Below are 16047 nucleotides of genomic sequence, written 5' to 3'. Positions count from 1 at the left end.
TCTATTTCTTGGCAGAGGAGTTCTATCATTCCACTTATATAAGAGTTTGCTTCCTTACTTGGTAGAGCATTTTCATAAGAGCTCCACTAGTGAGTCTTTGATAATTCCAACATCTATGTCGCCTTGGAGTTGGCATCTCTTGATTGTCTCTTCCTGAATGAGTCATGATCCTCTTGGTACTTTCTATGCTTCATACTTTTGGATTGTATTCTAAACATTGTGAATACTACATTATGAGGTTCTGGATAAATCTTACAAAGAATGTCGATATTTTTGTTTTAGCAGACAACTGACACGGTTGGGTTTAAATGGCAAATTCCAACCAGTCGTATGTGTTTTATGATTCCAGTGTCAGTCCAGTTTATAAAGCCTTTGCAGTACTATTCAGATCTGTCTCGTGTAGGTGCTACCCAGTATCCAGTCCAGGGTCTGGGCAGTGGTCAAGCCTGTTGCTCAGTTCTCCGTGTTCATGCAGTTTAGGGTCAGATCTGTACATGTGCAACCCAGGAGTAAGCTCAAGAGTTCATAAACAACTTGAAGGAGTTGCAATCCCAAACTCTCTTCTCCTTGTGATCTCCTTGGTACCTTTGGGTATTCTGGGGCTCCCCGTTTGGTCTTGTGGCCAGAAAGCTGGGGTTTTGGTAACTCTACTCTGTTGTTCACTGCCTGCAACTGACCCACATCTGAGGCCAACTGATGAGCGAACACAGAGACAGACAAAACCACAGTAGTTTGCCTCACCCCCTCGGGATCACAGCTCGTCCAACTGGAGAGGAATGTGCTTCTTTCTCAGAGTTTTGGTTCCCATATGCTCCTGTTATGGCCGCTACTGCAGGACTTCTAGCAGGACAAGTGAATTTAAAAAAAAAGAAAAGAAAAATGGAGAAAAGAAAACAAATGAAAATAATGGTTTCCTCCAGTACCTCTGAGTCCTAGGAATTCCCCTTTGGACTCTTTGAGCCAGAATTAGGGGATGTCTCCTGGAGCTTTGTCTGTGCCTGGGTGCCCACTCTGGATTTTCAGCAGCCCTGAGTTCATTTCAGGGGATATCAGAGGGGTAAAAGTGATAAACTCACCAATTTGCTTGTCTTTTCCAATCTGCCTACTAGTATTTACTTTCACAGTCCTCAGATGACCCATGTATTCTATCCAGGCTTTATAGCTGCAGTCAGTGGGAGGGGCAGGGTGGAATGAATGTGTTTACTCCATTTACTCTTCAATATTTTTAAAAACTCCTTCAAGAGGCAAGATAATGATAGACGAAGATCCTTATTCTAAATTTCCTGCCTAACTGAATGTTTAGACCTATTAATGCTAGGAAGAGGAAAAATGTAAGTGTGGGTGGATGAGGTGGGACTATCATGTAGTCATGTGAAACATTCTAAAGCCAAAAAAAGAAAAGAAAGTCTTTTAAGCTTCACTTTTTACAGGCTTATATTTTACCCAGTACCATCTGTGGGAAAGGAAATAAGAAGTGAAAGGCAAGAATTAAAATAAGTTTTGGAATCAGTAAAGGACTAAAGAAAGTTTTACTGGGCAAGTTAGTATGGATTCAGGAAAAGAAGGAAATACACTATACTCACTGAGGTTCTTTTGTACCATCTCCAAGCCAGGGCTTGCCAGGAATTTCCCTTTTTCCACTTACCCTGCTCAGAAGCCCACCACAAAGGGCACGACTTGGGTTTGCCTAAGCCTACGCTTGAGACAGAAATAAAACCCTTTACCTCCTAACAGCGGACTGAGCTGTGGGACTCTGAAAGCTTTTCTTACTGCTTGTCTTCTTCTTTTCTTTTCTTTTTTGTTCTTTTATGCACTCGTGGATCCATAATATCATTACCTTTTCCCACAGAAAAAGCTAGTTTTGGCTCTCATATCCATGTCCGTGGAGTCAGGTCACAATAAAGATCAATCTCTGCACAATGTGCCACGGTATCAGCTGGTTTCAGTCTGAATATAGTAATTCGTGTCTGTGTGTGTGTGTGTGTGTGTGTGTGTGTACTTTGAGAACTTTTCAGAGTCAGAGTTTAACCAAGGATATAAGATTGAGAGGCTCCTGACAAGGGAATCATGGGTTTTCCTCCAAACCCTTTGCTGCAAGTGGCTTCATAATAGACTCCCATCCTGAAACTGGTTTGGTTAGAAACACCATTTTCTTCCACCCTTCAAGGGCTGAGGTTGAGAAAAGGATTGCTGGGCATGATTTATAAGACAAAACACAGATGATTCACCTCAAATGAGAAGCTAAATTGACTTTGAAAACCTGCTCTGTTTGTCCGGAGATGACTCTCATGGAAAACACCTTGGAATCTGTGCTAACATGAGGGTTGTTATTATCCACAGCACCGCTGTTCCTCTCAGGAGCCTGGCAGGAAACAGAATTTGGAGCTTGGGGAAGTGAACTGCTATCAGCCTAAGAGAACAAGCTAACCCAGAGCAAACAGATTACAGGCTTTTCTAGAGCTGGGGATCACATATTCTTCACTTTTACTAACACGGAGCATAGATCCTTCCACACGGTGGTGGGTAATCCATATAATTATTTAATTAAGCCGTGTCTTGATCAGATCTGAGAGGGTGGATTCATTCATCAACATTTAATGAGTTCCTGCTTTGGACGTGGCTTTGTTCTAGATGTCTACACTGGGGATAAAGAAAGAACAAAAGACATTACCTGCTTGAAAGAGATTGTTTTAGTGGGAGAGGCAGAAGGTAACAACTATCTTAGTCAGCTGGGACTGCCATAACAAAATACCGTAGACAAGGTGGCTGAAACAATACACATTTTTTTCTCACAGTTTCGGAGACTGGAAAGTCCAAGCTCAAGGTGCTGGCTGATTGGGTTTCTAGCAAGGGCTCTCTTTCTGGCTTGCACGTGGCCACTTTTTAACTGTGTCCTTATATGGCAGAGAAAGAGCTGACTTTCTGGGGTATCTTCTTATAAGGACATTAATCGTATTGGATCAGGGCTTCTCCCTACGACCTCGTTTAAACCTTCCTGGGATATAGCTTCCTTGACATATAGCACCCTGGGGGGTAGGTCTTCAACATACACATTTTAGGGGAGATGCAATTCAATCCATAGCACCAACCAAACAAATCAAAACCATTCTATTATATAATGGCAGTTGATAGTGAGTGGTATAAAGAGAGTGGTAAGTGGAAGAGACTAGTGAGTTTGAGGCCGAATGGTGATAGTACGCTTCTCTGAAGAGGGGACTTTAAGCAAAGGTTTCGGTGAAGTACACTGTTCAAAGTAGAGATGGTGTCCAGAATGAGAGACAGTGAGAAAGGCTCTGGGCCAGAAGAATGCTTGGTTAGAGCAGAACAGATGTTTAAGGACAAGAAAAACACAAAGGATCCAGAAAGAGTTGGTCAGGGATGAAGAGCAGACACTTTGTGTGGAACAGCCTATAGGTTTCTAGCTAAGTCCCAGATAGGAACCACCTTTACCCATCTAGTCCCTAATGTGCCTGGAGGAGATATAGGGGAAGAACATCTAAATGTATTTATAATTCAAGAATTTCCTACTAAGGGCTCAAGTCTCAAGAGATTTGGCCAATACTCAGAGCCCTGAAATAATTCATTCAACAATTTGCAATAATTAGGAAGCCCTTACTATGTCCCAGTCACTGTGCAATTACTCATGATCATGAGTTGGCATAGAAACTGGAAAAATGTCCTTGGATTTATTTTTCCTGGGAGGTAATGATTACAGTGGTAAGTGGTGTTAAGTCAACTAGTCCTGTGGCAGGCTCAGAGTACCCTAGGACAGAATGGGCTGTTCCTTTTTTCTCTATTGCTGGGTCTCTCTCTCTCTTAGAGTTCTCCAGGCTTTAATTGTTGGCTCCGTCTTTATTTTATGCTTTCTTTTTGGCTATTTCATCCCGTCTTATAAATACAATCTCTGCCTATTAATCTGAAATTTACATTGGCATCCACACATTCATCATGGACTCTAAAATTCACATATATTTAACTGCCTATTTGACCTCTTCATTAGGATGTGTGTGTGGTTTTTTTTTTAATGTTTGTTTATTTTTTGGGGGGGTAGGCCAGAGAGATAGAGCGAGACAGAGGATCTGAAGTGGGCTCTGTGCTGACAGCAGGGAACCCAGTACACAGCTCAAACCCGTGAACAGGGAAGTCGGCTGATTAACTGACTGAGCCACCCAGCCGCCCCTCCATTAGGATATTTAATCGACACTTCAAAACTGATGTGCCCAACACAGACCCGCTAATCTTCCTCCCCAGGCCTTCTCTATCCACAGTCTTCCTCACCGGAGCGGAGGACAGCGTCACCCTTGTTGGAGCCCTAAGCCTCAACAATGTGCTTGACCCCTCTCTTTTCTGGACTCTCACATCCAATCCGTCAACAAGCCCCATGGGCTCAAATTTTCAAAATATACCCATATTCTGACAGTTATTTGCAATCCACTGCTACCAGCCTGGTCCGAGCCACAACCATTTTTCACCTGGATCATTGCAGCAGCCTCCTGAATAACCTCCCGGCTACTATCCTTCTCCCCAGCAGTCTCTTCTCAAAATGGCAGCCAGATCCTTTGAAAATGTAACTTAGCTTACCCCACGCCCTGCTCAAATTCCTGCAACGGTGCCGCATTTCACTGAAAGTAAAAACCAGTATCCACCGCGGCTTCTGATGACCTTTCCTTTCATTAATTCCCTGACCTCCTTTCCCCTTTGCTCACCTCGCCCTAATCACACTGGCTTCTTAGCTCTCGGAGAGGAGGGAAAATAATTTTCCTTCTTCTCTTCCAGGTTCTTGGCTGAGGCTCCCTGTAATAAGCGAAGACAGGAGAAAAACAAACAGATGTTTAATAGCATGTATACTTCCTGTGTACAGGAGTGAGCTCCAGGAGAACTAAGTAACTCCTTAAAATGGCCCAAGCTGCCACCTTATATACCTTCTCTAGCTAAAGACAGAAGAAGATGTTGGGCGGGAGAACCAGGTTTTCAGGCAACAGCTCAGTAAACAAGCATATGGTTGTTATGCAGATTTAAGTCCACACCTTCTCCATTGATAAGAGTTTCTAGAGCTTTAGTCATCCTCCTTTTCCTGGTACTGAGAAGGAGACACCCTTACAAATGGGGATTTCCCTCACGCTTGTAACTATTTCTCACAAAAGGGTGACTTCTACTCAGTGTTCAGGGCAATCTATTTATTGCTGTCAGCCTCCTCTCACCAGGGTCAGTTCCACAGGGAGAGGACTTTTGCCGGTATTTCCTGTCATTTCAGGTGGCTAGACTAGTGTCTGCTATGTCATAGGTGATCAATAAATCTTTGCTTTGTGAATTAATTGTACGTAGACACGTCCCCCTCCTCACAAGACGGCGGTCTGTATCTAATGCCGTTCCCTGCGCTGCAGGCTTTCAGTAAATGATTTTGAAGGGCTGTTTAGCCTAAATTGGGCAGCATTTCATGAAATTTTCTCATATTGTTTCTAGTTCATGGAAACTTGCAAGCAGGTCACCATTATATAAAACACGTGTCATTTTTTCCTTCTCACTGAAATACAATATACAGATAGAAAAGTACATCTGTCCTAAGTGCACGGCTTATTGTAATTTCACAAAATGAAGTCTCCCACGGGACCAATACCCTGAGGAGGATAAAACAATACCAGCCCTGAGATGCTCCCTCATGCTTCCCTTCCTGAATTCTAACACTCTAGGTTGGTCTGAGCACATTTTATTTTAAAGATGCCATATTGGGGTGGGGGGGGGGGCGCCTGGGTGGCTCAATCTGTTGAGCGTCCGACTTCGGCTCAGGTCATGTTCTCATGGTTCACAGGTTCAAGCCCCATGTCCGGCTCAGGCTTACTGCTGTCAGTGCAGACCCCCTTTCGTATCCTCGTCCTCTCTCTCTCTCTCTCTCTGCCCCTCTCCTTCTTGTTCACATGTGCTCTCTCTCTTCCTCTCTCTCAAAGATAAATAAAACATTAAAAAAAAATTCTGCATTGGGGTTTAAATGCTTTCAATAATGCTTCTATGAAACTAATCTTATAGAATTAACCTGATTTTTCCTCTCACTGACAAAGAAAATACAAAAATGGAACTTGTCTTAGAAAGTATACCCATAAGGAATTTATCAGAGGCTGACATTTCAAGATACACTTTCTGGGAAAAATCGATTAAACATAGGTATTAGATGCATCTTCCTTTACCTCATGTACACTTAGGAAGGACTGTGAAATGTTATTTGTCAGAAATATATGTCGAGTGCTAAGATATTTCTTTATTGCCTTACTGGCTTATGATACTGATGCTGTTATAATGGTAAAGATTTTCTCGCAGAAAGTAAGAAGCTTGCTGAAGAATCACTCCATTTAAACTTCAGAGTAAAGAACTTGCACATGTGTGGGTGAGCTGTTATTCTTTGTCCGTCACAACCCAGCTGTATTCTCAGCACCTCTATTCCCTGCAGAAGCCCATGACTCAGACTTCCCGCTACTTCCCGCCTTTCCCTCAAACCATTCCTCTGGCCTCCCTGGGAATTCCCCAGGACCAGTTAATGAGATGACAGGGGACGCTGTCTCGTTTAAGGGTATATCTGTATAAAGTAGGCTCCACAAGTCAGAGGGAGATCTCCCAATGGACAGAACTTCGGGCAACATATCTGGTTGGCCACTTGACGTGAAAGAAGAGATAATTGAGGTTTCCTGAAATACACTGATTCATGCGCCATGGCTGATGCATTGGTCTAAATCCCTAAAGCTACCAGGGACTTGGTAGTTTTTAAATGTGACTGGAAGATTGTTGCTAAGATCACCTAAATAGAAATTATATCATGGACTTCTGAGAAGGCCGGCAGTCTTTGAAGCTATTTGAGCCCCATGTAAATGTTCCCCAGAGGACATCCAACTGTGGAGAAGGATAAAATAAGGAGGTGGTCAATATGACTCATATGTGGTTGTCGGTGAGCCTCCTCTCTGGCCATCTCTATGCTTGCACAAATGGCCCATGTACGAAGTGGCCTTGGAAACAGAGAGAGGCAATAAATGGGAATAAAAATGCGGACTTCCTCTTACCACAGGTGATCTGACTTCTGCTGCTGCTGAGTGCCCAACTTCCTAAGACAGCAGCCAACACTGAGCCCTTATTGGGCACCATTTCCTGGGGGACACCAGCCATCCAGGTTGATTGCTTTAGACTGTTCCATTATAGAAGGGGCAACAATTTGTCTTCATGGGAAGACATAGTTGCATATTCTGGAGACTGATTTCCCTTTACTGTCCATGATTCTTCACCAGTGCCACCAGATATGGTTGATAAACTGCCTTCTCACATCCATGGTATTGTAAGGACTGAGGGCAGGTTGCCCCAAGATGGACAACTTTGCCATGAAGACTATTTTGAGTTAAAAAGCCATTAAAACCCAGCAGATTCAAGATCACTTTATGTCCCCCACAACTACCTAAAAAAGAATTTAGATAGAGGACCTGCTCCAGGAAAAGAGATATCACCATGAAAAACTACATTATACTACAAACTAGTTATGGGAATCAGGGAAGAACCTAGCCAGACTGGCCCAGCAAGCATTTGTTTACCAAATATTTACTCTTTTTCATCTTCCTGTGAATTGCATTCCTTCTCTTTGAAATCCCAGATCCTTGCTCCCTTTTCCTTAGTTCAAAATGACATATATATCTTATTTTGCCTGTCTTTGAAATTTCCATGTCTGTATGAATTCCCTGTACATATGAAATTGAATTGAATTTTCTCCTGTTTATCTGTCTCATGTCAATTTGATCCTCAGTCCCTCTAGAAGGACCTTAAAGGAGACAGGACATTCTTGCTTTCTCACAGTATCACGCACATCATTTCCTCTGACTGAAGAACTCATTGCAGTGAAAGGGCCGTGGCGTTGGGTTCACAGGATGGAATTCATTGTTCTTACACCACCTGGAAGCAGCTGGCTTGATGGAATAATGAAATAGCCACTGAAGTCTCAGTTGTGGCTCCAGCTGGGAGACAACATCTTGTGAGGTTGGGTTATTTTTCGTTAAGTGATCAAGTCAGTGTTAATAGAGAGTGTAGATTGTTCTGGAAACCCACGAGTGAAGGTGGAAGTGGCTTCCCTCAGTTATACTTAATAACCCGCTTCAAGAATACTTTCTTCCTGTCCCCGAAACATTGTATCTAGTTAGTCTGAGGTCTATCCTCCTGCCAAACAGAGGGGATTGTTTCCACCAGACAACACGGAGAATGCCCCCTGGACATTTCAGCCCGTTCATGCCACTGACCAAGGACAGTGCATTTGGTGTGCATATGGGGCAGTGGGATCGATTCTGCTTATCAAGGAGAAATTGGATTGTTGCTGCAGAATAGGGACATTGTCTAGAGCCCATGGATTGATGGCACTCTCATGGCACTCTAGTCGCAGTGGGCAATGGAAAGCAGCAGCAACTCAATAAAGACAGAACCACTAAGCACCTGAGTCCTGTGGGAGCGCAGGTCTGGCTCACCCCATCAGGTAAGAGCATCTTCCCTGCTGATGTGCTGGTTGAGAGCAAGGGGATCTTGGGATGAGTGGTGGGAGAAGGAAGTTGAGACGATCAGTTTAGACCTGTCTTTTTGCAATTATTTCCCTTTCTCTCTTTCCTTATTGCTTCACATCCCGGCGGTGACTGCTGTGGACAGTTTAGGTTCCAGGAAGGGGAATGACTGAACTCTGACACCCCTCAGTGACTCAGTAGTGGATGAGATTTTGTTATTTTTCTCGTGTTGGGAAGCTGAGTTTCTTCAGCTACGTAAAGGACTAGGATGGAAACTAGGATGGAAACTAAGTGACAACAGGGTGGCCTGGCTGGTTATTCTCGGCTCTCTTCTCTGCCTTTTCTTGCCGCACTCTGTGGCCTGGGAGGCCAACCGCTACTAAACTTGTCATTTCACTTGCTTTTCCTTGTCCTCTGGCAACGAGGCGCTGGTGAGAGGCCAGCGTGCAGGAGGAGGGCAGCAAGGTCAGGGATTTTTACTCCTTCCTCCTCACTCTTCCTGCTCTCTCCACAGTTCAGCACAGGCCCCGAATCCCAGTCCCAGGCCGGTCTGCCTCAGCTCCACCTCTTACCAGGCTGGGAACAGCATTCCCTACCTGTCCCTGCAGGTCTCCAGAGGTGAGGGCTAATCCCTGGGTGTCTCCCGAGATCTTGTTGCGTCCATTAACCCTGATCATGCCTCTGTAAATAATCCCTGCACGAAATGCTTTTCAGTTAAACCCTTTTGAGGGTGCCATCTGTTCCCTGCTAAGACTTCGATGGATATAGCACGGGAAATCGCTGAGAAAGGAGAGGGCGATGCAGTCAGCTGTTGTGGGGTGAGGGAGAACTTTGGGGATATAAGGCTGGCATATTGCAGTGGGACAGAGCACAGTGCATTTTCACAGGCTGAAATTGGCTGAGCTACGAAAACCAAAACCAATAACCTCTACTGGTCAGAGTTCATAGTTAATTTATTTGCTTATTTTTAAAAAGGTGTTGTAAGGGAGAAAAGCTTTGTGAAGCAAATTGGCTTGGGCCCAAGACTGGGGGCTTTCCTGGGATGTGGGACTTCAATGTTAAAATCGGGACAGTCCTGAACAAACCGGGCCAGCTAGTTACCTTAGTCTGTGACTACACTCAGGACCTCCGAGTCCTGCTCAGATGCTCCTGCTGGAGGGACATTCCAGGCACTAGAACCCTGGTCTAGCACCATCCCCTATCAATGGAAGATAACAGCTGTCTCTCACGGCATTCTTTTTCAGTAGCCAGTGCTCATCATTAATCGTGTTCTTAAAATTGTTAAATACAGACAAATCCTAACACAGAAAGTTTCCTCTCTTTTCAGGTCTCCTTGTCTGTGGACCCTGCCCTGGGTTTTCTAAGTAAGGGCAACCTCTGCTCCAGCTGAGTAAACCAGCAGAACAGGATGACAGAAGAGTAGAGAGCCATCCAGTGTAATATGGATTCAAATCCAGGCTCTATCGGTCTCCTGATCTATAAAATGGCAGTGACCCTGGTGTTACCCCCAAGAGTTGGTGTACTAAAAGGAGAGTCATGAACTTGGCACACGGTGAATGCTTAGTGTTAGCTTTGATTATTTCCAATGTTATTATTAGAAATCAACCCAAATGTAGCCAATCGAAGCACAAAGGGGGAAATTTCCTGTTCCAGGAGCAATCTCGTTACACCTCCTAGTTCCCTTCCTAGAGGAGAGCTCTTTCCTTGGAGTCTGGTCCTCAGACTCTGCGGATGTTCCTTCTCAGCAGAGGGGATGGAGGAAAAGAAATCCTTGGGCTCCCTCTAGAGGCCAGCAGTGCTCCGACTTTGAAACTTTCAATGACCTCCCTGGCCCCAGAGGATGTTTTCTGGTATTTTCTGTGTATTCCAACTGCCTCCTTCTGTGCTGGGTGTTTTCTGTTTGTCCCTCTGGATCTGCTCTCCAGTCCTTTCCACTCTGTTCTGGGCCCCAAGATGCTGACCTCTATAGACTGCATCTGTGGGCTACCTTGCCCCCTGACTTCCAGTTTATTTTAACCAATGGAAATCAACAGCACTGAGGAAGAAGAGAGAGAGAGACTGGGGTATTATTTCCCCAGATCCCTCCTAGCTAAGTTTGCTTAGAGTCAACAATACCCTTCCACCAAAGACCACAGCTCCTACCAAGCAGACTCTAAGATCTCTGGGTCTTAGTGTTGGCTTCACTACCTCTTCAGACCTAGGGATGGAAAGGGCTCCCTGCTGTTTCTAGCCCTAGGACACAGCACCACATGAGCTATTACCCTTAATCCTGCCTACACCATTGTAAATCGTCCCTTTAGTAAGCTCTCCTCCTCTGAGTGTGTCATCTGCTTCCTGCCAGATTCCGTGCACACTGTGTCCAAGTTCCTTGGCTCAGCAGTGTCTTCTCTGCCTCGCTTCCCCGGTACGCCGCGTTCCAACAACCAACTACTTATAGTTTCTGTGCTATAATCATGTTGCTTATTGTCCCAGGATTCTCACGTTAATTTGTCCATCTGCAATGCCCCTACATACTTCGTGTCCGCCCCCCCTTACAATTCGTTTTCCGTCCTGGCCCCTACCTGATCCCAGTCCCTCTTCCTCTTTAAAGGCCATGATTAAATGGCCTTGTCTTGTATTTAGTCCTTCCTTATCCCCTGTGGTGCATAGTTTTTCCCTCAATCTCACTGGCATCCTGCCATTTCTATCCTATTGGGTAATGGCCTTGCATTTTGGTTGGATTTACCTTTTCTCTAGAGACTGTGGAGGATCCTGCATAGTTTAATTATTTGGCATTTGACGGGGTTTTGGAGTTTTGGGGGAGTCAGAGCTGATGGCCAAGAAAGAATTCTTGAAACGTCTTTGGTGCAAAACAGTGATTTTATTAAAGCACCGGCATAGGACTTGTGGGCAGAAAGAGCTGCACTGGGGTTGTGAAAGGTAACTGATTATATACTTTGGAGTTGGGGGGAGGGAAAGGCAAAAGGGAGGCCCCCAAAAGGACTTTGATATGCTAAAGAGGACTCAGAAAATACCAGAGGCCTTGCTATCATCAAACTGAGGCTATTTTCCCTCTAATAAGGCATTAACATGAAAACAGTAGGAAGTTCCCGGAGAATAGGTATGCTGTGTATTTGCTTCAAGTATTTGTCAATGAGCTGCCGGTTATACAGACATTTAATTTTACCTGCCATTTCCTTCTTGCCTTTGTTCCCCACATCACTATGGAGGGGAGGGTGATGTAGGAAACTGAGTCTATAGGTTTCTAGAGATTAGGCTATGGATAAGATTGTCTTTTTCTTGTAATTTACTAAAATGTTGGTAAACTGATGGAGACTCTTGTCCTGCAGGACTGTGATCTCCAGGAGTTAATTATTTGTTTTCTCTTTTCCTTTGTTCTTGGGTGGCTGGGAGTGCCTGAGGAAGGTCAAGTATCCCACTGCTGTAAGGAGGTGGGGGGGGGGGCAGGGGTCGGGTAGAGGGTAGGGCATGTTGCGGGTGTCATCTTGCCTTAGCTCCCTCATCAGCCTTGACTGGATTAATTAATATCGACCTAATCCAACCAGTACATGACATTTCCCTGACTGTGGGGATTTCTTCACAGGTGTCGTACTCCACAGGAAATGCAGGAGTTTTGGGTTTTTTTGGTTTCAGGAAATGACGCTTTCCCTGTTAGAGTGAAGAGGGAGCATGTAGTTATAGGTGTTACTGGCAGCCATCCTGTAGCCAAGAAGAATGCTATTGTGAGGAAGAAGCTAGCAGGGAGGGAGGGCAGAGTCAAGAGAACCCCTGAGACACAGAGCTGTGGCTTTGGTCAAACTGTTTCCGAATCTGTTTACGCCCGTTTGGTTTCAGTGTTACAAACTAAAACTATCTGTAGCATTTGTGTTGACACAAAAGCAGAATTCACCGGGCGCAATTAGAAAACATCTTACTCCTTTTCTTCTGCTGCTCATTCAAAGCCACCCTAAAGGTTACTTCTTCACCTGTCCCTGGATGAAATATTGGTAGGGTGCAAGGTGGGGTGGGGGTGGGGGGCTCTATGACTTATCTGTTGTCTTACTGATGAGAAAATATCTTCTAGCTCCTTCTCATTGCAAAATAGTTTTATTTCGATAATTAAAATATCCATTTCGATGTGATAGATCAACCTCTGTGATTCATTCAACACGAAGCCTCTCTCCTCCCCAAACTCCAGCCCCTAGGAGCTGCAATGGGTGCGGGATGGGGAAGTGGAATGTTTCCCCATGTAACACAGGGGATGGTGGATTCTATTCGCATCTGCTGTGAGGTCTCTGGCTCCTTCTGAGTTAAAGCACTGGAGGGAGGAGAGGGATGAAACAAGGAAGAACTTACTCGAAAGTAATATGGTGCTGGACACTGCTCTTTAAATGTTTAAAATGAACTTTCCCTGGGTTTGAGCCCCAAGAGAACCATTTTCACGGGCACTACTGTGGGTTCTCAGAGGACCTCGCTGGGACCGTTCAGCTGTGCTCCCTGTGACGTGAACGGTGCATTTGTCTCCGCATGTCACCCTTATGGCCTCTCCAGCTCCTGGGACGCCGGCAGTCCATCCTCTTACTGGGTTCATGGCTTCGCTTCAGGCTTTGTCACGCTGCAGGCCTGCTCTCTCTCTCCCCCACAGGTCACATCTGGTCCTGGAAACACGCTCTTGTATCCTTGCCCCAGTGGGGAGAATCTGCTCAGGGCAGCCTGGTCTGTGCCCACAGAGCAACTGGCCAACCACAGCCTCTCACCTTTTGCTTTCACAGGCATGTGTCACAGGGCATCATTGGGCTGAGCAGATCCCAAGAGGTACATATCTGGAAGATACTCTAATCTCCTCTCAGTAGGTTTGAATGCAGGGAGAGATATCCTTACCCTCCCCTGATAGGTGGGAAGGGGGGTGAGGAACAAACACACTGACTCTCTCTCCACAAAAATCCTCTTATTTCCAAATTCAGCCTCTAGACACACAACTGGTTTATTGCGTCTTCTTTCCAAGTCCTGCATAGGTGTTCCAGCCCTTCCCATTAGAATGTGGGGTGCCTACCGTCTCTTGTCTTGGGGCCTCAGCAGAAACGGAGACAGAAAGGGTGGGAAGTCTCCCTCGGCAGCATCATAACCTTTATATGCACCTTACTCCAGGTAGAACTGGGGTGGAGACAGATCCCACACAGGTGTGCGTTAAAGTGTTGGTAGTACATCAGTGTACTCTATTACATCAATTCTTCTACTGAACTGTAAACTTTGAAAGTCAGTGACCGAGTCAGGTGGACAGAACTGGAAACTCGTGGACCAGAGTCAACTGGCTGAGGGACCTGGAGAACTTATTCTCCAGTTCCTGTTTCCATAGAAGGAGGGGCTGCCTTGGAGGAATAGTCCTGGCCTCTCCCCTTTTGCTTTCCTTGTCCTGGGGTGGCAGTAGGCTTGAGGGGGGTGAGGAGTGGGGGTGGAGTTTTCCCAAGAGTTGGGAAGAGAGTGGGGGAGCCCACTCAGCTCAGTCTCTGCCACTCTCTCCTCTCTTCACATCCTTCTGTCTGCAAAGTGGGAATGTTCTTGTTTGCTCTCTTGGCTGTAGGGTAAACTCTGCCTTGTTGGGGGGAAAAGCTGGGTGGGGGAAGAGGAGGCTTAGTTCAGTTGAGGAGCCTGCTAGCAGCCCTGTTTGGCTGTACTCTTAAGCCAAACCCTTCATTGTTGTATCGTCAGTATCATAGCTGACGTTTGACTTTCATCTACAGGTCACAAACCTGTAGCATTCAGCTGCTTCTCTATTCTGGTGGGAAAGAGAGGTCTTCGCTAGGGCTCACTTAAATACCATCACAAGCTACAGAAATTATTTTTTTCCCCACATAAATCTTTAAAAATTTCCAAATCAGCATACAACTTTAATAAAAAATATTTATCTTCATTTTTGAGAGACAGAGAGAGCAAGAGAGAACTCAAGGGAGTGAGGGGCGGAGAGAGAGGGGAACAGAGAATCCAAGCAGGTTCGAGGCTCCAAGCTGTCAGCACAGAGTCCAATGTGGCGTTTGAACACACGAACTGTGAGGTCGTGACCTGGGCCGAAGTCAGATGCTTAACTGACTCAGCCATCCAGGTGCCCCCAGCATACAACTTTTTTTTTTTTTTTAATTTTTTTTTTAACGTTTATTTATTTTTGAGACAGAGAGAGGACAGAGTATGAACGGGGGAAGGTCAGAGAGAGGGAGACACAGAATCGGAAGCAGGCTCCAGGCTCTGAGCTGTTAGCACAGAGCCCGACGCGGGGCTCGAACTCACGGACTGCGAGATCATGACCTGAGCCGAAGTGGCCGCTTAACCGACTGAGCCACCCAGGCGCCCCAGCATACAACTTTTAAAATTAGGGACATTTTAACTGAAATCTTGGATTTCTAGCTTATCATAATAATTCCAATGATTGCTAACCCTGGGGCTACATGTCTCATGGAAACCATTCCCGAGATGCTGTGCAGCAGCTCCCCCTTTAGAAGAGGCCTGCACTTTCCCCTTCGCCCAGATTACCAGTTCGCTAGAGTTGCTAGATTTAGCAGATAAAAATGCAAGATGTCTAGTTTAAAGGTGAAGTGCAGATAAACATTGATTTTATTATTCTTAGTGTATGTCCTATGTAATTCATGCAATTCATTTACGGCACCTCATACTGTATCTGGCAACCCTGTGGTCTACCCCCTGCCCCCATCCTTGTTATCTGCTTGGGTTTAGAAGGTAAGTAAGTTTCCTACCCTTGTACCCATTTTTACTTATCGTTGTATGTTTAATACCTAATATACTTCCTGGAGCCTGGTGGCGTGCTCAATCAATAATGTTTGTGGAATATAGTCTGGGGACCAAAATTCTGTCCAGTAAAGAATGTCACTGAGTCTCATCAGATGAATAAAAAGTGGTAACCTCTGGGGCGCCTGGGTGGCTCAGTCGGTTAAGCGTCCAACTTCAGCTCAGGTCACGATCTCGCGGTCCGTGAGTTCGAGCCCCACGTCGGGCTCTGGGCTGATGGCTCAGAGCCTGGAGCCTGTTTCGGATTCTGTGTCTCCCTCTTTCTCTGACCCTCCCCCGTTCATGCTCTGTCTCTCTCTGTCTCAAAAATAAATAAAACGTTAAAAAAAATTTATTAAAAAAAAAAAAAGTGATAACCTCTTGCTGAGCTCATCATGAATAAAGATTACACACTTGTGGTTATTCCTGGACTGGAATTCCTGACCATTGGCTTGTGGGCTTGACTGGGTCACTCACGAAGTTGGGCATGTCCAATGAGCCTTCCTGGAGCCCTGGTTTCCCATCTCTTCATGGAAGGAATTGATCAACTTGCTCTCCAGGATCTCTAGCAAAGTGGATGTTTCTGATTTCTTTCTTGTTTTGTGTATTCATCACAGAAAAAAGATTAGCGTGTGCAGAATTTGACATCGGTATTTGTCAGCAGCACCAGGAGAAAAGTCAACTAACGATTATGTAATTAGTGATGATGAATCAGTGGACATACGAATAGATTGCTGTTTCATGACCCCACGCTCTATCTCAAGAACTTCTGATCTAA

Source organism: Panthera leo, chromosome B4 (assembly GCF_018350215.1).
Source record: "Panthera leo isolate Ple1 chromosome B4, P.leo_Ple1_pat1.1, whole genome shotgun sequence".
Lineage (NCBI taxonomy): Eukaryota > Metazoa > Chordata > Mammalia > Carnivora > Felidae > Panthera > Panthera leo.
The sequence above is the reverse complement of the archived record's forward strand: the minus strand, read 5'-3'. Positions refer to the sequence as shown.